The 19,357-nt window shown below is 49.2% G+C and overlaps 1 protein-coding gene across 6 annotated transcripts in view; it reads left to right on the plus strand.

Moving 5' to 3' along the window:
- Nucleotides 1-17,403: 17,403 nt before the first annotated feature.
- ZNF644 (zinc finger protein 644) overlaps nucleotides 17,404-19,357 on the plus strand; it is a 67,915-nt gene continuing 65,961 nt past the window's right edge. For 3 of the 6 annotated variants that reach the window (XM_040408402.1, XM_040408400.1, XM_040408398.1), the window contains exon 1: nucleotides 17,404-17,536. The gene's annotated coding sequence lies outside the window, so the exon portion shown is untranslated. Of the gene's footprint in view, nucleotides 17,537-17,717; nucleotides 18,062-19,357 lie in introns of those variants that run through there. The other 3 variants (XM_040408404.1, XM_040408401.1, XM_040408399.1) reach the window with 1 other exon arrangement.

Below are 19,357 nucleotides of genomic sequence, written 5' to 3' on the forward strand. Positions count from 1 at the left end.
GCCAGTAATAGCAGCCCCCAGTAATAACAGCCCCCAGTAATAACAGCCCCTCTGTGCCAGTAATAAGAGCCCCTCTGTGTCAGTAATAACAGCCCCCAGTAATAACAGCCCCCAGTAATAAGAGCCCCTCTGTGCCAGTAATAACAGCCCCCTTTGCCAGTAATAACAGCCCCCGCCAGTAATAACAGCCCCCCCTTTGCCAGTAATAACAGCCCCCGCCAGTAATAACAGCCCCCCCTTTGCCAGTAATAACAGCCCCCCCTTTGCCAGTAATAACAGCCCCCCCTTTGCCAGTAATAACAAACAGCCCCCTCTTTGCCAGTAATAACAGCCCCCGCCAGTAAAAGTATTGTACATAGTAAAAAAACACATACTTACCTCCATGTCAGTGATGCGATGCAGGCCTCTTCTGGCCTGTGTCCCACGCTGTATGGCTCAGGCAGCGCGATGACGTCATCGCTCCACCTGCGCCGGCCTCTGATAGGCTGCAGGCACTAGGCCGGCAGCCTATCAGAGGAAGGGAAAGGGACACGCCTCTCCCTCCCCTACCGCAGCACAGGCAGGCATCTGTATCGCTGTCCTGAGGACGGCGTCATACAGATGACTGGAGATGAACGCTTCCACAATGGAAGCGCTCATCTCCCTGTGCCCAGCCGCCGCCGCCAGCTCGCTCGCTGCGCGGGCCACATGACGAGGTCTGGCGGGCCGGATTCGGCCCGCGGGCCTTGTGTTTGTCACCCGTGCTCTACCCTCTCATCATCATGAGGGACCCTCTGGAAGGTGCCCCAGGATAGCAGAGGAGGCAGCCCTCCAGAGTTAACCCTTATGGACCCCACCCCCTGATGATTATCAGCCCCAAATTCCAGAGTGTGTGGGAAACTCTGGAATCCAAATTGACTGCACGGGCTTCACAGAAATTTATTTTTTCAAAATCTTTTTCTAAGAAGACTTTAAAAATTTGATGGTGACCCAAAGTAATTTATATGCCCAGCAATTTATTTCCCAGAAACCTACTTTGCCATATGCTAGACCCCTAGGTTGGACCCCAGTAAGTGCAGCAGAGATGATGACATTTTAGGGACTCGTGTTGCATAAGGGCGTTGTAAAAAAAACAACCATTAGGCAATATTGGAGTTTGGACATTTTCTACCAGACTTCAGTTTACAGTCAGACCATGACCCGGAATCGATTTTGATTCAATTCAGAAATTCCTACACTACAATGACAATGCACAGTGCCCACCCCAAAACGACCCAACATTTGACCGTTTTTTCAAAGTTATGCCTGTCATTGACCACTTCAGCACCAAGTTTGCTGAGGTGTACAACCCCGATAACAATATATGTGTAGATGAGTCCCTATTACTGTTCAAAGGGAGGATTAGATTCCGCCAACACCTGCCTAGCAAACGGGCAATGTATGGCATAAAAATATACAAACTTTGTGAGAGTAGCTCCAGGTACACCCACAAACTCCGCGTTTATTAAGGGAGAGATTCCCGGATAGAACCCCCAGAATGCCCCCCATCCTAGGAGTTAGTGGGAAGTTTGTGTGGGAGTTATTGCACCCACTGCTGGATAAGGGTTACCACCTCTATGTGGATAACTATTATACCAGCATACCCCTATTCAGGTCCCTAACTTCCAGAGGTACTGTGGCTTGCGGCACAGTGCGCAAAAATCAGAGAGGCCTCCCTAGATACCACTGAGAATGGGTAAAAGTAGGGCTCTCCTCCATGATAACATGCTGGTGGTTAAGTACATGAGGGACATCCTTGTACTGACCAACATTCACACTAACGCCAGCCCCCCCTGCCCCTGTACGTGGTACCACAACCACTACCCCCAAAACAGTTTGCATCCTGGACTACAACAGGCACATGGGAGGGGTGGATCTTGCAGATCAACTTATGAAGCCCTACAGTGCCACACGAAAAACAAAAGTGTGGTACAAAAAGCTGGCCGTACACATTGTACAGATGGCAATGTGCAATGCGTACGTGCCATTTCATTCTGCAGGCAACAGAGGAACTTTCGTTCAGTTCCAAGAGGTTGTAATCAAGGCCCTAATTTTACAAACCCAGGTCAAGGAGGGTCCCAGTACTTCAGGAAGTTACGGTGCCCGTGTTGTACCAGGGCAAAATTTTTCAGGTCAAGTCCCCCAGACAGCAAGGAAGGGAAGGACCCAAAAAAGATGCAGGGTGTGTTCCAAAAGGGGGATAAGGAAAGACACCATTTACCACTGTAAAACCTGCCCTGAAAAACCTGGCCTGTGCATGCAGGCTTGTGTCAGAATCTACCACATATCCATGGAGTATTAATTCAATTTCATCCTTTATGCTCCCTGTAATATTTCCACTTTATATCTCTGATTTAGTCCACCTCGCTTGCATATCCACTTTCCAACAACTACTACATATTTTTTCTGTGAGACAACCGTGCCCTTTCCACTCCTTAAAATGTTCGTACAGGGGTGCACTTTCCAAAAAACGGGTCACTTCTTGTTTTTTTTTTTTTATTTCTGGGGACCTCAGGAATTTTTTAAATGTGACATGGCACCTAAAATCCATGTCTGTTTATTCAGGCCTGCAAACACCATATTTTGCACTAGAGCCCTGCTGTGCGCCCATACAGCAGGCTACAAGCACATATGGGGTGTTTGCAAAAATGGGGAACATATACTGGCGTGCATTTTCTTCTTTAACCCCTTGTGAAAGTGAAAAATTGGGGTCTGCTAGTAATTTAACATTTTTACAAATGTGTGCTATGAAATCCTTTCTCTAGTGTTTCTGCCTACTGTGAGACACCTGTTTGCTGAAAAGTACCCTTTCCACCACTTAAAATGTTCGTACGGGGGTGCTCTTTACGAAATGGGGTCACTTGTTGGGGCTTTTAATTTCTGGGGACCTCAGGAATTTATTTAATGCGTCTGCCAATTCAGGTCTGTCAGCAAAATTCATATTTTGCCGTTTGCCTGCTGTGTGCCCATACAGCAGGCTACAAGCACATATGGGGTGTTTCCTGAATGGGGAACACAACCTGGGGTGCATTTTCTCCTTTAACCCCTTGTGGGAAAAAAATTGGGGTCTGCTAGTAATTATTATTTTTTTCTCAAATATGTGGTTTGAAATGCTTTCACAAGTATTTATGTCTTCTGTGAGACACCCGTTTGCTGAAAAGTACCCTTTCCACCACTTAAAATGTTCATACGGGGGGACCTCAGGAATTTATTTAATGTGACATGGCACCTAAAATGCATGTCTGCCAATTCAGGTCAGCAAAATACATATTTAGCTGTTTGACTGCCATGCGCCCATACATCATTTTTTGAGCACATATGGGGTGTTGGCGTATTCAGGGGGAAATGGGGAACAAGATGTGGGTTGCATTTTGTCCTGTTACTGCTTGTGAAAGTGAAAAATGTGGGTGTAAAGCAACTTTTTCTGGAAAAAAAATTAATTTTTCATTTTCACAGCCAAGCGTTAACTAATTCTGTGAAACGCCCAATGGGTCAAAGTGCTCACTACACACCTTGAAATATTCCTTGAGGGGTATAGTTTCCAGATAGGTAGCAGGGGATGGGACAGCTATTCCTTGCAGGATGAAGGAACCTGCGTCTCCCTGAGGCCTATAAACAACACACTCCAAATAATAAGAAACAAGTACTTAGCTTAGAGATGTATGGAGACAAACCAGCTAGGGCTGCAGCTAACAATTATTTGAATAGTCGATTAGTTGTCGATTAGTTCATCGATTAATCGGTAAAAAACACCAAAATGACCAAAAAAGGGGTTTATATGATTTTACTTGAAAAATTATGTTCAAAGGCCATATTAAAACAAATTGTGGATGGCACTGTTATGGGGGATCTGTGGATGGCACTGTTATGGTGAGGGGGATCTGTGGATGGCACTGTTATGGGGAGGGGGATCTGTGGATGGCACTGTTATGGGGAGGGGGATCTGTGGATGGCACTGTTATGGGGAGGGGGGATCTGTGCACTGTTATGGGAGGGGGATCTGTGGATGGCACTGTTATGGGGAGGGGGGATCTGTGGATGGCACTGTTATGGGGAGGGGGGTCTGTGCATTGCACTGTTATGGGAGGGGGATCTGTGGATGGCACTGTTATGGGGAGGGGGGGATCTGTGGATGGCACTGTTATGGGGAGGGGGATCTGTGGATGGCACTGTTATGGGGAGGGGGATCTGTGGATGGCACTGTTATGGGGAGGGGGATCTGTGGATGGCACTGTTATGGGGAGGGGGATCTGTGGATGGCACTGTTATGGGGAGGGGGATCTGTGGATGGCACTGTTATGGGGAGGGGGATCTGTGGATGGCACTATATAGCATCTTATGCTATATGTGTCATCCACAGATCTCCCCCATAACAGTGTCTTTCACAGATCCCCCTCCCCATAGCAGTGCATAGATTCCCCTCCACATAGCAGTGCACAGATCCCCCTCCCCATAGCAGTGCACAGATCCCCCTCCCCATAGCAGTGCACAGATCCCCCTCCCCATAGCAGTGCACAGATCCCCCTCCCCATAGCAGTGCACAGATCCCCCTCCCCATAGCAGTGCACAGATCCCCCTCCCCATAGCAGTGCACAGATCCCCCTCCCCATAGCAGTGCACAGATCCCCCTCCCCATAGCAGTGCACAGATCCCCCTCCCCATAGCAGTGCACAGATCCCCCTCCCCATAGCAGTGCACAGATCCCCCTCCACATAGCAGTGCACAGATCCCCCTCCCCATAGCAGTGCATAGATCCCCCTCCACATAGCAGTGCACAGATCCTCCTTCACATAGCAGGGCACAGATCCCCCTCAACATAGCAGTGCATAGATCCCCCTCCCCATAGCAGTGCCATCCACAGATCCTCCTTCACATAGCAGTGCACAGATCCCCCTCCACATAGCAGTGCACAGATCCCCCTCCACATAGCAGTGCACAGATCCCCCTCCACATAGCAGTGCACAGATCCCCCTCCCCATAGCAGTGCACAGATCCCCCTCCACATAGCAGTGCACAGATCCCCCTCCCCATAGCAGTGCATAGATCCCCCTCCCCATAGCAGTGCACAGATCCTACTCCACATAGCAGTGCACAGATCCTACTCCACATAGCAGTGCATAGATCCCCCTCCACATAGCAGTGCACAGATCCTACTTCACATAGCAGTGCATAGATCCTCCTTCACATAGCAGTGTACAGATCCCCCTCAAGATAGCAGTGCACAGATCCCCCTCAAGATAGCAGTGCACAGATCCCCCTCCACATAGCAGTGCACAGATCCCCCTCCACATAGCAGTGCACAGATCCCCCTCCACATAGCAGTGCACAGATCCCCCTCCACATAGCAGTGCACAGATCCCCCTCCACATAGCAGTGCCATCCACAGATCCCCCTCCACATAGCAGTGCACAGATCCCCCTCCACATAGCAGTGCCATCCACAGATCCCCCTCCACATAGCAGTGCACAGATCCCCCTCCACATAGCAGTGCACAGATCCCCCTCCCCATAGCAGTGCCATCCACAGATCCCCCTCCACATAGCAGTGCACAGATCCCCCTCCACATAGCAGTGCACAGATCCCCCTCCCCATAGCAGTGCACAGATCCCCCTCCCCATAGCAGTGCACAGATCCCCCTCCCCATAGCAGTGCACAGATCCCCCTCCCCATAGCAGTGCACAGATCCCCCTCCCCATAGCAGTGCACAGATCCCCCTCCCCATAGCAGTGCACAGATCCCCCTCCACATAGCAGTGCACAGATCCCCCTCCACATAGCAGTGCACAGATCCCCCTCCCCATAGCAGTGCATAGATCCCCCTCCCCATAGCAGTGCACAGATCCCCCTCCCCATAGCAGTGCACAGATCCCCCTCCCGATAGCAGTACACAGATCCCCCTCCCCATAGCAGTGCATAGATTCCCCTCCACATAGCAGGGCACAGATCCTACTCCACATAGCAGTGCATAGATCCCCCTCCACATAGCAGTGCACAGACCCCCCTCCACATAGCAGTGCACAGATCCCCCTCCACATAGCAGTGCACAGATCCCCCTCCACATAGCAGTGCCATCCACAGATCCTCCTTTACATAGCAGTGCACAGATCCCCCTCCACATAGCAGTGCACAGATCCCCCTCCACATAGCAGGGCACAGATCCTACTCCACATAGCAGTGCATAGATCCCCCTCCACATAGCAGTGCACAGACCCCCCTCCACATAGCAGTGCACAGATCCCCCTCCACATAGCAGTGCACAGATCCCCCTCCACATAGCAGTGCCATCCACAGATCCCCCTCCACATAACAGTGCACAGATCCCCCTCCACATAGCAGTGCACAGATCCCCCTCCACATAGCAGTGCACAGATCCCCCTCCACATAGCAGTGCACAGATCCCCCTCCACATAGCAGTGCCATCCACAGATCCCCCTCCACATAGCAGTGCCATCCACAGATCCCCCTCCACATAACAGTGCACAGATCCTCCTTCACATAGCAGTGCACAGATCCCCCTCCCCATAGCAGTGCACAGATCCCCCTCCACATAGCAGTGCACAGATCCCCCTCCCCATAGCAGTGCATAGATCCCCCTCCACATAGCAGTGCACAGACCCCCCTCCACATAGCAGGGCACAGATCCTACTTCACATAGCAGTGCATAGATCCCCCTCCACATAGCAGTGCCATCCACAGATCCCCCTCCCCATAACAGCCCCAGCCCCGCCGCTCACAGCAGTAGACTATTCTGGCAGTAACTTTTACTCAGCGCATCTTTATTACCTTACAAAGAAGTTCCGGTAACAGGCAGAGCGGGCGGCGGCGTAACGTCACTCACGTGACGCGCCTGCTCCGCCCACTTTATGAATGAAGCAGGCGGAGCCGCCGCCCCCTCTGCCTGTTACTGAAGCTTCATTGTAAGGTAATAAAGATCGATAGTAGGGTTATGTTTGGTTAATCTAACACCAGAGGAGCAGGCAAACCCTCCAGCACAAAACATGAAATGGATTCAATATGAGAATCTCCCACCTTTAGGCGAATGTCCTGCACCATTTCAGACAGACACTTTTGAGACAGAGGGGCGGAATCAATCCCAAACATAGATATATTTTTGTCTAATGCGCTTGTTGTCAAACCATGCATACGGACAAACTGGCCATCCACTAAGTTAACCCCTGCTCCACTGTCAATAAATACTTCCATTTCCAAAGTTTTGGAATCTAGCGCCACCTTGGCAGGCAGGAGAAATCGGGTACTACCGGTAAAAGACAAAAGTACATTCTCAACTTCCCCATCCACACTACCAAGAGTGAGAAGAGGACTAGACACATTAGGACTTTTTTTCCTCTTTTCCTGTCATATTTGACATAAGGACATACGTTAACAAAATGTCCTCCTTGACCACAGAAAAAGCAACGTCTTTTCTTAACCCGTCTTTTCTTAACTCTTAAAGTATTTATCACCTGGACCAGGTGTGACCTGACACAACTGCATTGGCTCATCACCAGACACGAGCTCGAGTGTATCTTTACCCAGAGTGTCAGAAGAGACAGCTTCCCTGTACGATAATACGTCCCGAGCGAAAGGAACTTTAGATCTCTCCCTCAGGCGTCTATCAATACGCACCGCCAGAGACATGGCCACCTCCAATGACTTTGGATTTGCGTGAAATGCCAAGGCATCCTTCAGGTTCTCAGACAGTCCTTGACAAAACTGACTACGGAGAGCTGGGTCATTCAGCTCCGTATCAGGTTGCCCACCTCCTAAATTCAGAGCAATAGGACTCAGCTGAATGCTCTCCCTGCAGCAACTGATCTGGGTCATCGTAGATAAGTCCAAGAGCTCAGAAAAATGTATCTACCGACCGGAGGGATTGTGAACCAGTCGGCAAAGAGAAAGCCCAAGACTAAGCATCACCTTTCAGCAATGAAATAATAAGAAATAATAATCCCCACTCTCTGACTCTCGTCTCCAGAAGAGCTAGGACGCAGTCTGAAATAAAATTTGCACGATTCCCTGAACCGAACAAAGTTGTCACTTCCCCCGGAAAACCTATCTGGGAGACCAACCTTCGGTTCAGGGCAGGCTTGGTTCCTGCTTTCGGAACCCACCGCCTGTGATCTCTGAAACTGTGCAACGGCCATGCGGAAGTCAGCCACCTCCAAAGACAGCCCCCTGCATACGATCGACCAGTGCAGAAACAGTATCCATAGCTGCACTGATAAAACAAAGAATAACGGTTTAGGCGGTTGATAATGTCACAGGTTAAGGGTCCATTCACACGTCTGCAATTTTGTTCCGCATTTTGTGGAACGGAATTGCGGACCCATTCATTTCTATGGGGCCGCTTGATGTGCTGCCCGGGTCCGCAATTCCGTTCCAGAACAAAAATAAAACATGTCCTATTCTTGTCTACAATTGCGGACAAGAGTAGGCATATTCTATTATAGTGCCAGCGATGTGCGGTCTGGAAAATGCGGAACGCACATTGCCGGTGTCAGTGTTTTGCGGATCCGCAAAACACACACGGATGTGTGAATGGACCCTAAGGGGAAGGGAAAACACCAAATACACACCACAACGAATAGACAACCTCCTAGTAATCCCTAGGTCTTTCCCTAACTCCTGCCAGTATGAGCAGATCCTGATGGTGGAAATACTCATACACCGGATACCTAAAGCCCTGCTAAAACTGACAAGCCCTAGGATAGGTAGCAGGGAATGAGACAGATGGTTCCTTCCAGAATGAAGGCACCCACGTCTCCCTGAGGCCTAGAAACAACACACTCCAGATAATAAGAAACAGCGAAGGCAACAAGTACTTAGAGATGTATGGAGAAGCAGGAGATCAAAGACAAACCATCACTAGCAACTCCAAGCAGAAACTATCAACCGCATGGTCAGCAGTGTGAGGCGGATCTAAATAGAGCCTCATCACTGATAACGATTTAGTGTTGCACTGTGGTATCTGGTTCTGTTGGGGCAGTATTTAGTGTTGCACTGTGGTATCTGGTTCTGCTGGGGCAGTATTTAGTGCTGCACTATGGTATCTGGTTCTGCTGGGGTAGTATTTAGTGCTGCACTGTGGTATCTGGTTCTGCTGGGGCAGTATTTAGTGCTGCACTGTGGTATCTGGTTCTGCTGGGTCAGTATTTAGTGCTGCACTGTGGTATCTGGTTCTGCTGGGGTAGAATTTAGTGCTGCACTGTGGTATCTGGTTCTGCTGGGTCAGTATTTAGTGCTGCACTGTGGTATCTGGTTCTGCTGGGGTAGTATTTAGTGCTGCACTGTGGTATCTGGTTCTGCTGGGTCAGTATTTAGTGCTGCACTGTGGTATCTGGTTCTGCTGGGGCAGTATTTAGTGCTGCACTGTAGTATCTGGTTCTGCTGGGGCAGTATTTAGTGTTGCACTGCGGTATCTGGTTCTGCTGGGGCAGTATTTAGTGCTGCACTGTGGTATCTGGTTCTGCTGGGTCAGTATTTAGTGCTGCACTGTGGTATCTGGTTCTGCTGGGGTAGTATTTAGTGCTGCACTGTGGTATCTGGTTCTGCTGGGGCAGTATTTAGTGCTGCACTGTGGTATCTGGTTCTGCTGGGTCAGTATTTAGTGCTGCACTGTGGTATCTGGTTCTGCTGGGGTAGTATTTAGTGCTGCACTGTGGTATCTGGTTCTGCTGGGGCAGTATTTAGTGCTGCACTGTGGTATCTGGTTCTGCTGGGGTAGAATTTAGTGCTGCACTGTGGTATCTGGTTCTGCTGGGGCAGTATTTAGTGTTGCACTGTGGTATCTGGTTCTGCTGGGGTAGTATTTAGTGCTGCACTGTGGTATCTGGTTCTGCTGGGTCAGTATTTAGTGCTGCACTGTGGTATCTGGTTTTGCTGGGGTAGAATTTAGTGCTGCACTGTGGTATCTGGTTCTGCTGGGGCAGTATTTAGTGTTGCACTGTGGTATCTGGTTCTGCTGGGGTAGTATTTAGTGCTGCACTGTGGTATCTGGTTCTGCTGGGTCAGTATTTAGTGCTGCACTGTGGTATCTGGTTTTGCTGGGGTAGAATTTAGTGCTGCACTGTGGTATCTGGTTCTGCTGGGGCAGTATTTAGTGTTGCACTGTGGTATCTGGTTATGCTGGGGCAGTATTTAGTGTTGCACTGTGGTATCTGGTTATGCTGGGGCAGTATTTAGTGTTGCACTGTGGTATCTGGTTCTGCTGGGGCAGTATTTAGTGTTGCACTGTGGTATCTGGTTCTGCTGGGGCAGTATTTAGTGCTGCACTGTGGTATCTGGTTCTGCTGGGGTAGTATTTAGTGCTGCACTGTGGTATCTGGTTCTGCTGGGGCAGTATTTAGTGCTGCACTGTGGTATCTGGTTCTGCTGGGTCAGTATTTAGTGCTGCACTGTGGTATCTGGTTCTGCTGGGGTAGAATTTAGTGCTGCACTGTGGTATCTGGTTCTGCTGGGTCAGTATTTAGTGCTGCACTGTGGTATCTGGTTCTGCTGGGGTAGTATTTAGTGCTGCACTGTGGTATCTGGTTCTGCTGGGTCAGTATTTAGTGCTGCACTGTGGTATCTGGTTCTGCTGGGGCAGTATTTAGTGCTGCACTGTAGTATCTGGTTCTGCTGGGGCAGTATTTAGTGTTGCACTGCGGTATCTGGTTCTGCTGGGGCAGTATTTAGTGCTGCACTGTGGTATCTGGTTCTGCTGGGGCAGTATTTAGTGCTGCACTGTGGTATCTGGTTCTGCTGGGTCAGTATTTAGTGCTGCACTGTGGTATCTGGTTCTGCTGGGGCAGTATTTAGTGCTGCACTGTGGTATCTGGTTCTGCTGGGGCAGTATTTAGTGCTGCACTGTGGTATCTGGTTCTGCTGGGTAAGTATTTAGTGCTGCACTGTGGTATCTGGTTCTGCTGGGGTAGTATTTAGTGCTGCACTGTGGTATCTGGTTCTGCTGGGGCAGTATTTAGTGCTGCACTGTGGTATCTGGTTCTGCTGGGGTAGAATTTAGTGCTGCACTGTGGTATCTGGTTCTGCTGGGGCAGTATTTAGTGTTGCACTGTGGTATCTGGTTCTGCTGGGGTAGTATTTAGTGCTGCACTGTGGTATCTGGTTCTGCTGGGTCAGTATTTAGTGCTGCACTGTGGTATCTGGTTTTGCTGGGGTAGAATTTAGTGCTGCACTGTGGTATCTGGTTCTGCTGGGTCAGTATTTAGTGTTGCACTGTGGTATCTGGTTCTGCTGGGGTAGTATTTAGTGCTGCACTGTGGTATCTGGTTCTGCTGGGTCAGTATTTAGTGTTGCACTGTGGTATCTGGTTTTGCTGGGGTAGAATTTAGTGCTGCACTGTGGTATCTGGTTCTGCTGGGGCAGTATTTAGTGTTGCACTGTGGTATCTGGTTATGCTGGGGCAGTATTTAGTGTTGCACTGTGGTATCTGGTTATGCTGGGGCAGTATTTAGTGTTGCACTGTGGTATCTGGTTATGCTGGGGCAGTATTTAGTGTTGCACTGTGGTATCTGGTTATGCTAGGGCAGTATATTGTATCGTGAGACCCGAGATTTCCTGTGAACGCGCGTTCACAGGATCGCGCAGTTCAAAAGTTCATCTACAGCCTGCCGGCAGCGATCATTGGTTGGCAGGCTGTAGATTTTTAAAAGATCCAATGAAATGGGAATGTCAGACGCTAATTTGTAAATAGCGTCTGATATACCTGCTACCTGGTCCTCTGGTGGTCCCTTTTGCTTGGATCGACCACCAGAGGACACAGGCAGCTCTGTAAGTAGCACCAATCACCACACTACACCCCCCCCCCCCTTGTCACTTATTATCACCCCATATAGACTCCCTGATCACCCCCCTGTGAGGGTCCCTCATCGCTGCCAGTTAGTTAGCTACTTGTTAGGTAGTTAGCGCCCACCGCACCGCAGTCACTGATTAGTCGCTGATTAGCGTCATCGCTGTCGCTAATCAGCACTAGTACTATATAGTATCTGTAAGTGATCAAGACTGATCGCAATCAGATCTATATCAGTACATTAGGGTCACTTTAGGCTCTACAAAAAACGCAGTGTTCGCCCGATCAGGCCTGATCTTGTGCACACACTTGCGTTCAGTCCGCCCCGCCGCAGTGACAGAAATATTTTTTTTATGATCACTGCAAAAACACAGTAAAATCGCTGCGCCGCTATAAAGATCACTTTTGAGCTTTTTGGATCTTTATTAGCGATCGCAGCTTTACTTCGCAAGCACTCCTTTTTACTAGGCAGGTTTGCTCTTTTTCCTGGGTAGTCTCAGAGGAATACCCCCTAAATTTTGTTAGTCCAAAATGTCAAACAAGGGGTATTCCGCTGAAGAGGCCTACAGGATTCTGGCCGTGATGGATGAAAGCGATGGGGACGCCTCACCCGCTGAATCCAGTGGTTCAGAATATGAACCTGTAGACAGCAGTGGCACTCTAACCGCTAGTGAAGATGACGAGGTTGAGGTCCCTGCTATGGTCAGGCGTACCCGACCCCATGTCAGTGTTCTGCATACCCCGCGTGATGAGCCTCATTTGCAGCAGAGTGGTGCTAGCGCTGATCTTTTTTATGGTGCGGCATACACCAGCAGCGCAGCACATCCTGGACCTTCTACCAGCACTGCCGTATTCCCTGGTGAAGTGGCGAGCACCAGAAGGGCCGTTCAAGCTGGTACGGTGGCACGTGCAGTAACTCCCCCGTCGCAGCCACCACGTTCACAGGCCCGTAGAGCCCTTAGTCTCCCAGAGGTGCTGGCAAATCCTAATTGGCAATCCCCTGCTTCCGCCGCACCCGTATTGCCCCCTTTCACCGCCCAGTCTGGAGTTCGCATGGAGACAGCTCATTTAGGATCAGCCCTTGAGTTTTTTGAGCTGTTCTTCACCGCGGATCTCTATGACTTAGTTGTGGCAGAAACCAACCGCTACGCCACAGACTATATAACCGCCAATCCAGAAAGATTCTATGCCCAGCCTTAACGGTGGAAACCAGTCACAGTTTCCGAATTTAATTTTTTTGGGGGCCTTATCCTCCGCATGGGTCTAAGTAAAAAAAATGTATTGCGGTCCTATTGGTCTAAAGACCCAATACATTACATGCCCATGTTCTCTGCTGCAATGTCCAGGGCACGTTTTGTGGTCAACATGGGTTTTATGCATTTCGCTGACAATAAAAACCTGTCATCCAAGAGGCCATCCTGCTTATGACCGGCTCCCCAAAATTCGGCCCCTCATAGACCATTTGTCATCCAGGTTTGCAGATGTGTATACCCCCAATCAGAACATCTGCTTAGACGAGTCCCTTGTACATTTTACCGGGCGCCTTGGCATCAAACAGTACATCCCCAGCAAGCGTGCCCGGTATGGGGTCAAACTGTATAAGCTCTGTGAAAGGGCCACAGGCTATACATATCGTTTTAGAGTCTATGAGGGAAAAGACTCAAAACTGGAGCCGATCGGATGTCCTGACTACCTGGGGAGCAGTGGCAAGATTGTCTGGGACTTGGTGTCACCCTTACTCCACAAGGGGTACCACTTATACGTGGACAATTTTTACTCAAGCGTGGCTTTCTTTCGGCACTTACATCTAGTCGGAATTCAATGCTGTGGCACCGCGCGACCTAGTCGCCAGGGCTTCCCCCAACGGCTCGTTAGTACCTGACTTGCACGGGGGAGAGGGCTGCCTTGTGTGACCAAGAACTGCTCGCAGTGAAGTGGAGGGACAAGAGGGACGTTTACCTTCTGTCCCCCATTCACCCAGACACGACTGTCCAAATTGAAAGGGCAACTGGAGTCATTGTGAAACCCCTCTCTGTCCACGACTATAACCTTCACATGGGAGGGGTGGACTTCAATGACCAGATGTTGGCTCCCTATTTAGTGTCCCGCAGCACCAGATGCTGGTATAAGAAGGTGTCTGTATATTTAATTCAATTGGCTGCATATAATAGTTTTGTTCTCTACAGTAAGGCTGGGAGAACGGGATCCTTCCTAAAATTCCAGGAAGAGATCATTTCGGAACTCCTGTATCCAGGAGGGTCCGTGCCCCAAGTCCCTGATGTAGTGAGCCGGCTACATGGCAGACACTTCACAAGTGTCTATCCTGGTACCCCAACTCAGCGTTCCCCAAGAAAAAGATGTCGTGTCTGTAGCAGGGCTGGAATAAGGTGTGACACCACCTTTTTTTGTCCTGACTGTCCTGACCAGCCTGCCCTATGCATAGGGGAGTGTTTCCGCAAGTACCACACTCAGGTACACTATTAGTGTAGGGATTGCGTTTCACAGGACAGGTACACAGGGCTATTTCTCACAGAGCTGCTACAAACCTCTCCTTTCACCTGGGACAAAGTGCATAATGTACTTCGCCAGATCTCTGGGTGATTTGCGCTTTGCACATTGTCCCATGGGGAAGGAGAGGTTTGTCCTCTAAAGGTAAGAAACAAAAAAATAAAAATAAATCACAGGTAAGCAAAAAAGTTAATGTTCTGTTTCAAAAGTTCAATAAAGTTTATAAAAGTTAATGTTTTGTTCAAATGTTATATAAAGTTAATGTTAATAAATTTATTGCGTTGCAGCCTGTTTTTTTCACCTTCTAGGTGGACCAAGCGATCGACTAGCTGCAGCACTGATGTGCATTCTGACAGAAGCATTGCGCTGCTGTCAGATTACACAAAATTCGGTGTATGCGGCGCTGCAAGACGAGATTTCTCCTCTGCAGTAAAAAAGATACGTTTGCCGAGGCTTATGAGCTGAGGGGCGGTGTTCATATGCTTTGGCAAACACTTTGTATAAAAATAAAAAAATTCTGGCAATGATTTATTCATCCACATCGATTGATGTGAATGGAGAAATCGGTTTTGCCAGGGCATACGGGCTAAGTGGGTATGGATGTTGCACATTTTTGGCAGAGATTTTTTCATCCACATTGATCGATGCGAATGAAGAAATCTGTGCCGTTCATTTTTTCTTTCAGCCCAGGGGCTGAACGAAAAAAAGAAATCTCATTACCCGTATGCTCAATATAAGGAGAATAGCAGAAACTCCTAATGCTGGCCATACATGTAATGATTGCGGAGACCCTCAAATGCCAGGGCAGTACAAACACCTCACAAATGACCCCATTTTGGAAAGAAGACACCCCAAGGTATTCACTGAGGGGCATATTGAGTCCATGAAAGATTGAACTTTTTGTCCCAAGTTAGCGGAAAGGGAGACTTTGTGAGAAAAAAAATAAAAAATCAATTTCAGCTAACTTGTGCCAAAAAAAAAATCTTCTATGAACTCGCCATGCCCTCACGGAATACCTTGGGGTGTCTTCTTTCCAAAATGGGGTCACTTGTGGGGTATTTATACTGCCCTGGCATTTTAGGGGCCCTAAAGCGTGAGAAGAAGTCTGGAATCCAAATGTCTAAAAATGTCCTCCTAAAAGGTACTCATTAGAATTTGGGCCCCTTTGCCCACCTAGGCTGCAAAAAAAGTGTCACACATGTGGTATCGCCGTACTCAGGAGAAGTAGGGCAATGTGTTTTGGGGTGTATTTTTACATATACCCATACCGTGTGTGAGAAATATCTCAGTAAATTGACAACTTTGTATAAAAAAAATGGGAAAAGTTGTCATTTACAGAGATATTTCTCTCACCCAGCATGGGTATATGTAAAAATACACCCCAATGAGTACCTTTAGGCTTTACAGGGTTGCTCACAATTTAGCCCCGCCCAAAATGCCAGAACAGTAAACACACCCCACAAATGACCCCATTTCGGAAAGTAGACACCCCAAGGTATTCACTGAGGGGCATTGTGAGTCCGTGGGAGATTTTTTTTTTTTTTTGCCAGAAGTTAGCAGAAATGTAAACTTTTTTTTTTTTCTCAGAAAGTGTCATTTTCCGCTAACTTGTGAATTTTTTTTAATCATACATGAACTCACCATGCCCCTCCGCGAATACTTTGGGGTGTCTTCTTTCTAAAATGGGGTCATTTGGGGGGTATTTATACTATCCTGGCATTCTAGCACCTCAAGAAACATGACAGGTGCTCAGAAAGTCAGAGCTGCTTCAAAATGTGGAAATTCACATTTTTGTACCACAGTTTGTAAATGCTATAACTTTTGCGCAAACCAATAAATATACACTTATTGGATTTTTTTTTATCAAAGACATGTAGCACAATCAATTCTGACACAAACTTGTATAGAAATGAAATTATATTTGAACAATTTAACCAGAGAAAGTTAAAAATACACTTTTTTTGAGAAAATTGCGGCCTATTTTGATTAATATCGGAAAAATCTCAGCAGCAATCAAATACCACCAAAAGAAAGCTGCATTTGTGAGAAGAAAAGGAGGTAAAATTCATTTGGGTGCCAAGTTGTATGACTGAGCAATAAACCGTTAAAGTTGTGAAGTGCCGATTTGTAAAAAAGGGCCTGGTCACTAGGGGGGTATAAACCTGTGGTCCTCAAGTGGTTAAAGGGATTCTGTCACCTCTTTTTCGGTTATAGAGATGCGGACATGCACAGCTAGATCGCCGCTAGCATGTCCGCAGTATACCGGTCCCATATCTCCGAGTGGTTTTATTGTGTTCAAAATATGATTTTATAGATATGTAAATGAGCCTGGTAAGGAGCCCAAGGGGCTGCACTAACCTTGGTGCCCAGCCTCGCCCCCTGTGAAGGAGCCCAGCACCGCCTGCGTCCTCCGAATCTCCTCCGTTCTTCACAGTTAGATTGCCGTAATCTCGCGATGCGCAGCTCCTTCCCGGAGGCTGATGCCAGCACAGGGAAGGAACACTATACCGGCACTGCGCATGCGCGAGATTGCGGCGATCTAACTGTGAAGAACGGAGGAGATTCGGAGGACGCAGGCGGTGCTGGGCGCCTTCACAGGGGGCGAGGCTGGGCACCAAGGTTAGTGCAGCCCCTTGGGCTCATTTACATATCTCTAAAATCATATTTTGAACACAATAAAACCACTCAGAGATATAGGACCGGTATATTGCGGACATGCTAGCGGCGATCTAGCCGTGTATGTCCGCAGCTCTATAACCAAAAAAGAGGTGACAGACTCCCTTTAAGTTCCCAGTCCGCCCCTGACTCCTGGTTTTGGCTCTTAATCTGTGATGCAAAACACTTTGCTGGGAAAAGGCCTGTCTTCTATTGTTTTAATATCTTCCCTGCTTTATAACATTTTTATTAATTTTAACTCAATTCGGCTTGTCCCTAGGAGAAATAAACCATTCCCAGCAGGTTCTCTCCCGTCACGAGCACCTTCCTCGGGCCACACCGGACTCCCTGCGCTCCCGCCTCCTAGACGCGCGCCCCCGCCGCAGCCGCCCACTCCCCAGCTGGCGCGCCCCCGGGAATCATAGTGGGAGGGGCCGGAGCCGGTCACGTGGGGGGACGTCTGTCTCCACGTCTAGCCCTCTGGTTTAAACTGAAGAAAAGAAAAAAAAAAAAAAAAAAAGTGTAGCGGGTGTCCGGGCCTGTGCCGTGTGGAGCCGGCGCCGAGCAGGTGAGTGCCCGCCCTCTACTGGGCCTCACGAGCCCGCTTAACTCCTTGCGCGCTGCCTTAGCGCCCTTCTCTCCGGGAAACGGAGGGTTAACCGTACCGGCCGGCTAATGGCCTCCCGCCGTCTGTCGGCTCGCGCGCACCCTTCGCTGGCCGTTGAGAGGATTCCTACGCGACGCATTTTTTTTGGCTGGACGGGGCAACATGGCGTCTGCAGGAGCAGTGCAGCGGGAGGACGAGGGGGTGTGCGGAGATTCGAGGTGATAGGTTCCTGGCTCTGTGCGGGGTTCTAACGGAGAACACCCCCCTCCGCCCCGACTTCCATCCGGGGCCTCTCGCCACAAAGCGGCCGCCCGCAATTATCCGTGGACAAAGGGTTCATTTTAGGTTTAGCTGGTGACGGTTTTGTTTAGTCACGTGACCCCGGCGCAGCCAATCCGCACGCACGTTCGGCAAGAAGGGTAGAAATACCAGGCGGACGGGGAGCCAGGCGGCCGCCATTGCTGCATATATTTGGGGGGACGAGAAGTAAGTGCTGCGTGTGAATGCCGCGCTGTGTGAAGCTGTCGCTCTGGTGTCCCGGGTCGGGGCCGCTTTTTCAGGGCCCCCCTCCCCCATGGCGGCTGGGCTCTTGGTCGAGGTGTAATGTGCGGCCTAGTCTGTCTGGCCTTCACTGGCAGAGCCAGCAGGAAAGGGTGGGTGAGGGCCGGACGTGGGTGACATTGTACCGGCTGCGAGCTGTGCAGGCCGGGCATGGAGGGGAGGTGGCTGGCGCTCACATGGCTGCGCCATTGTATGGGCCTCCTGATGTGGAGATGTGACCGCTGTCATCACACAGTACAGGTGTGCACTGAGCCTTATCTGCTGGCAGTTCTCATACCTCATTCAGTAGTGATCACAGGGGCAGACATTTTTTTTCCTGGACTTCGTCCATCGTCCCATAAAGGACACTACAGTGAAGTGACTGCTCACAGAGAACAATAGAGGGCATTCAGTTACAGAGGGGGGATTTATCAAGGAGAATTGGCTTAGTTGCCCCTAGCAACCAATCAGATTCCACCTTTCATTTTCCAGAGGAGCTGTGAAAAATGAAAGGAGACATCTGGTTGTTAGGAGCAACTGAACCAGGTCTACGTTACACCAGTTTTTATAGATCCCCCCCCAGTGAGTTTGTAGATGGAAACACGACCTGGTCTAGTGGAAGACATCCACCTGTGATCTCCACTATCAGGGCCCGTTCAGATGGCCATGTGAACGGCTCCGCACCTGTTCCACAGTTTTGCGGAACAGGTGCGGACCCATTAGTGTCAATGGGGCCACAGAAGATGCAGACAGCGCACCGCGTGCTCTCCACATCCGTAGTTCTGTTCCGCGGCCCGACAAAAAAAGATAGCACATGTCCTGTTCTTGTCGGAAATTGCGCACATGAATAGGCATTTTTTGTGAACGCACACGGGCCAGCATCCTTGTTTTGCAGATCCGCAAAGCACTACGGTCGTCTGAATGATCCCTTAGGCTACTTTCACATATGCGTTGTTAATTCCGGTATTGAGATCCGGCAGAGGATCTCAATGCCGGAATTAAATGGATCCGTTTTGATTTTGCACATCAGGATGCATCCGTTCCTTCAGGATGCGTTTGTGTGAAGTAAAAAGGAGGGGAGGGGGGGGGGGGAACGGATCAGTCACTAAATACGTTGAAAGTCGATAGGTGACAGATCCATCACCATTGAGGCTGCGTTCACACTTCCGTTATTTGATCAGTTAATTCCATCATTTATTGTGAGCCAAAGCCAGGTGTGGGTCAAATACAAAGAACAGGTGC

The sequence above is a fragment of the Bufo bufo genome, chromosome 9 (assembly GCF_905171765.1).
Source record: "Bufo bufo chromosome 9, aBufBuf1.1, whole genome shotgun sequence".
NCBI classification, from domain to species: Eukaryota; Metazoa; Chordata; class Amphibia; order Anura; family Bufonidae; genus Bufo; species Bufo bufo.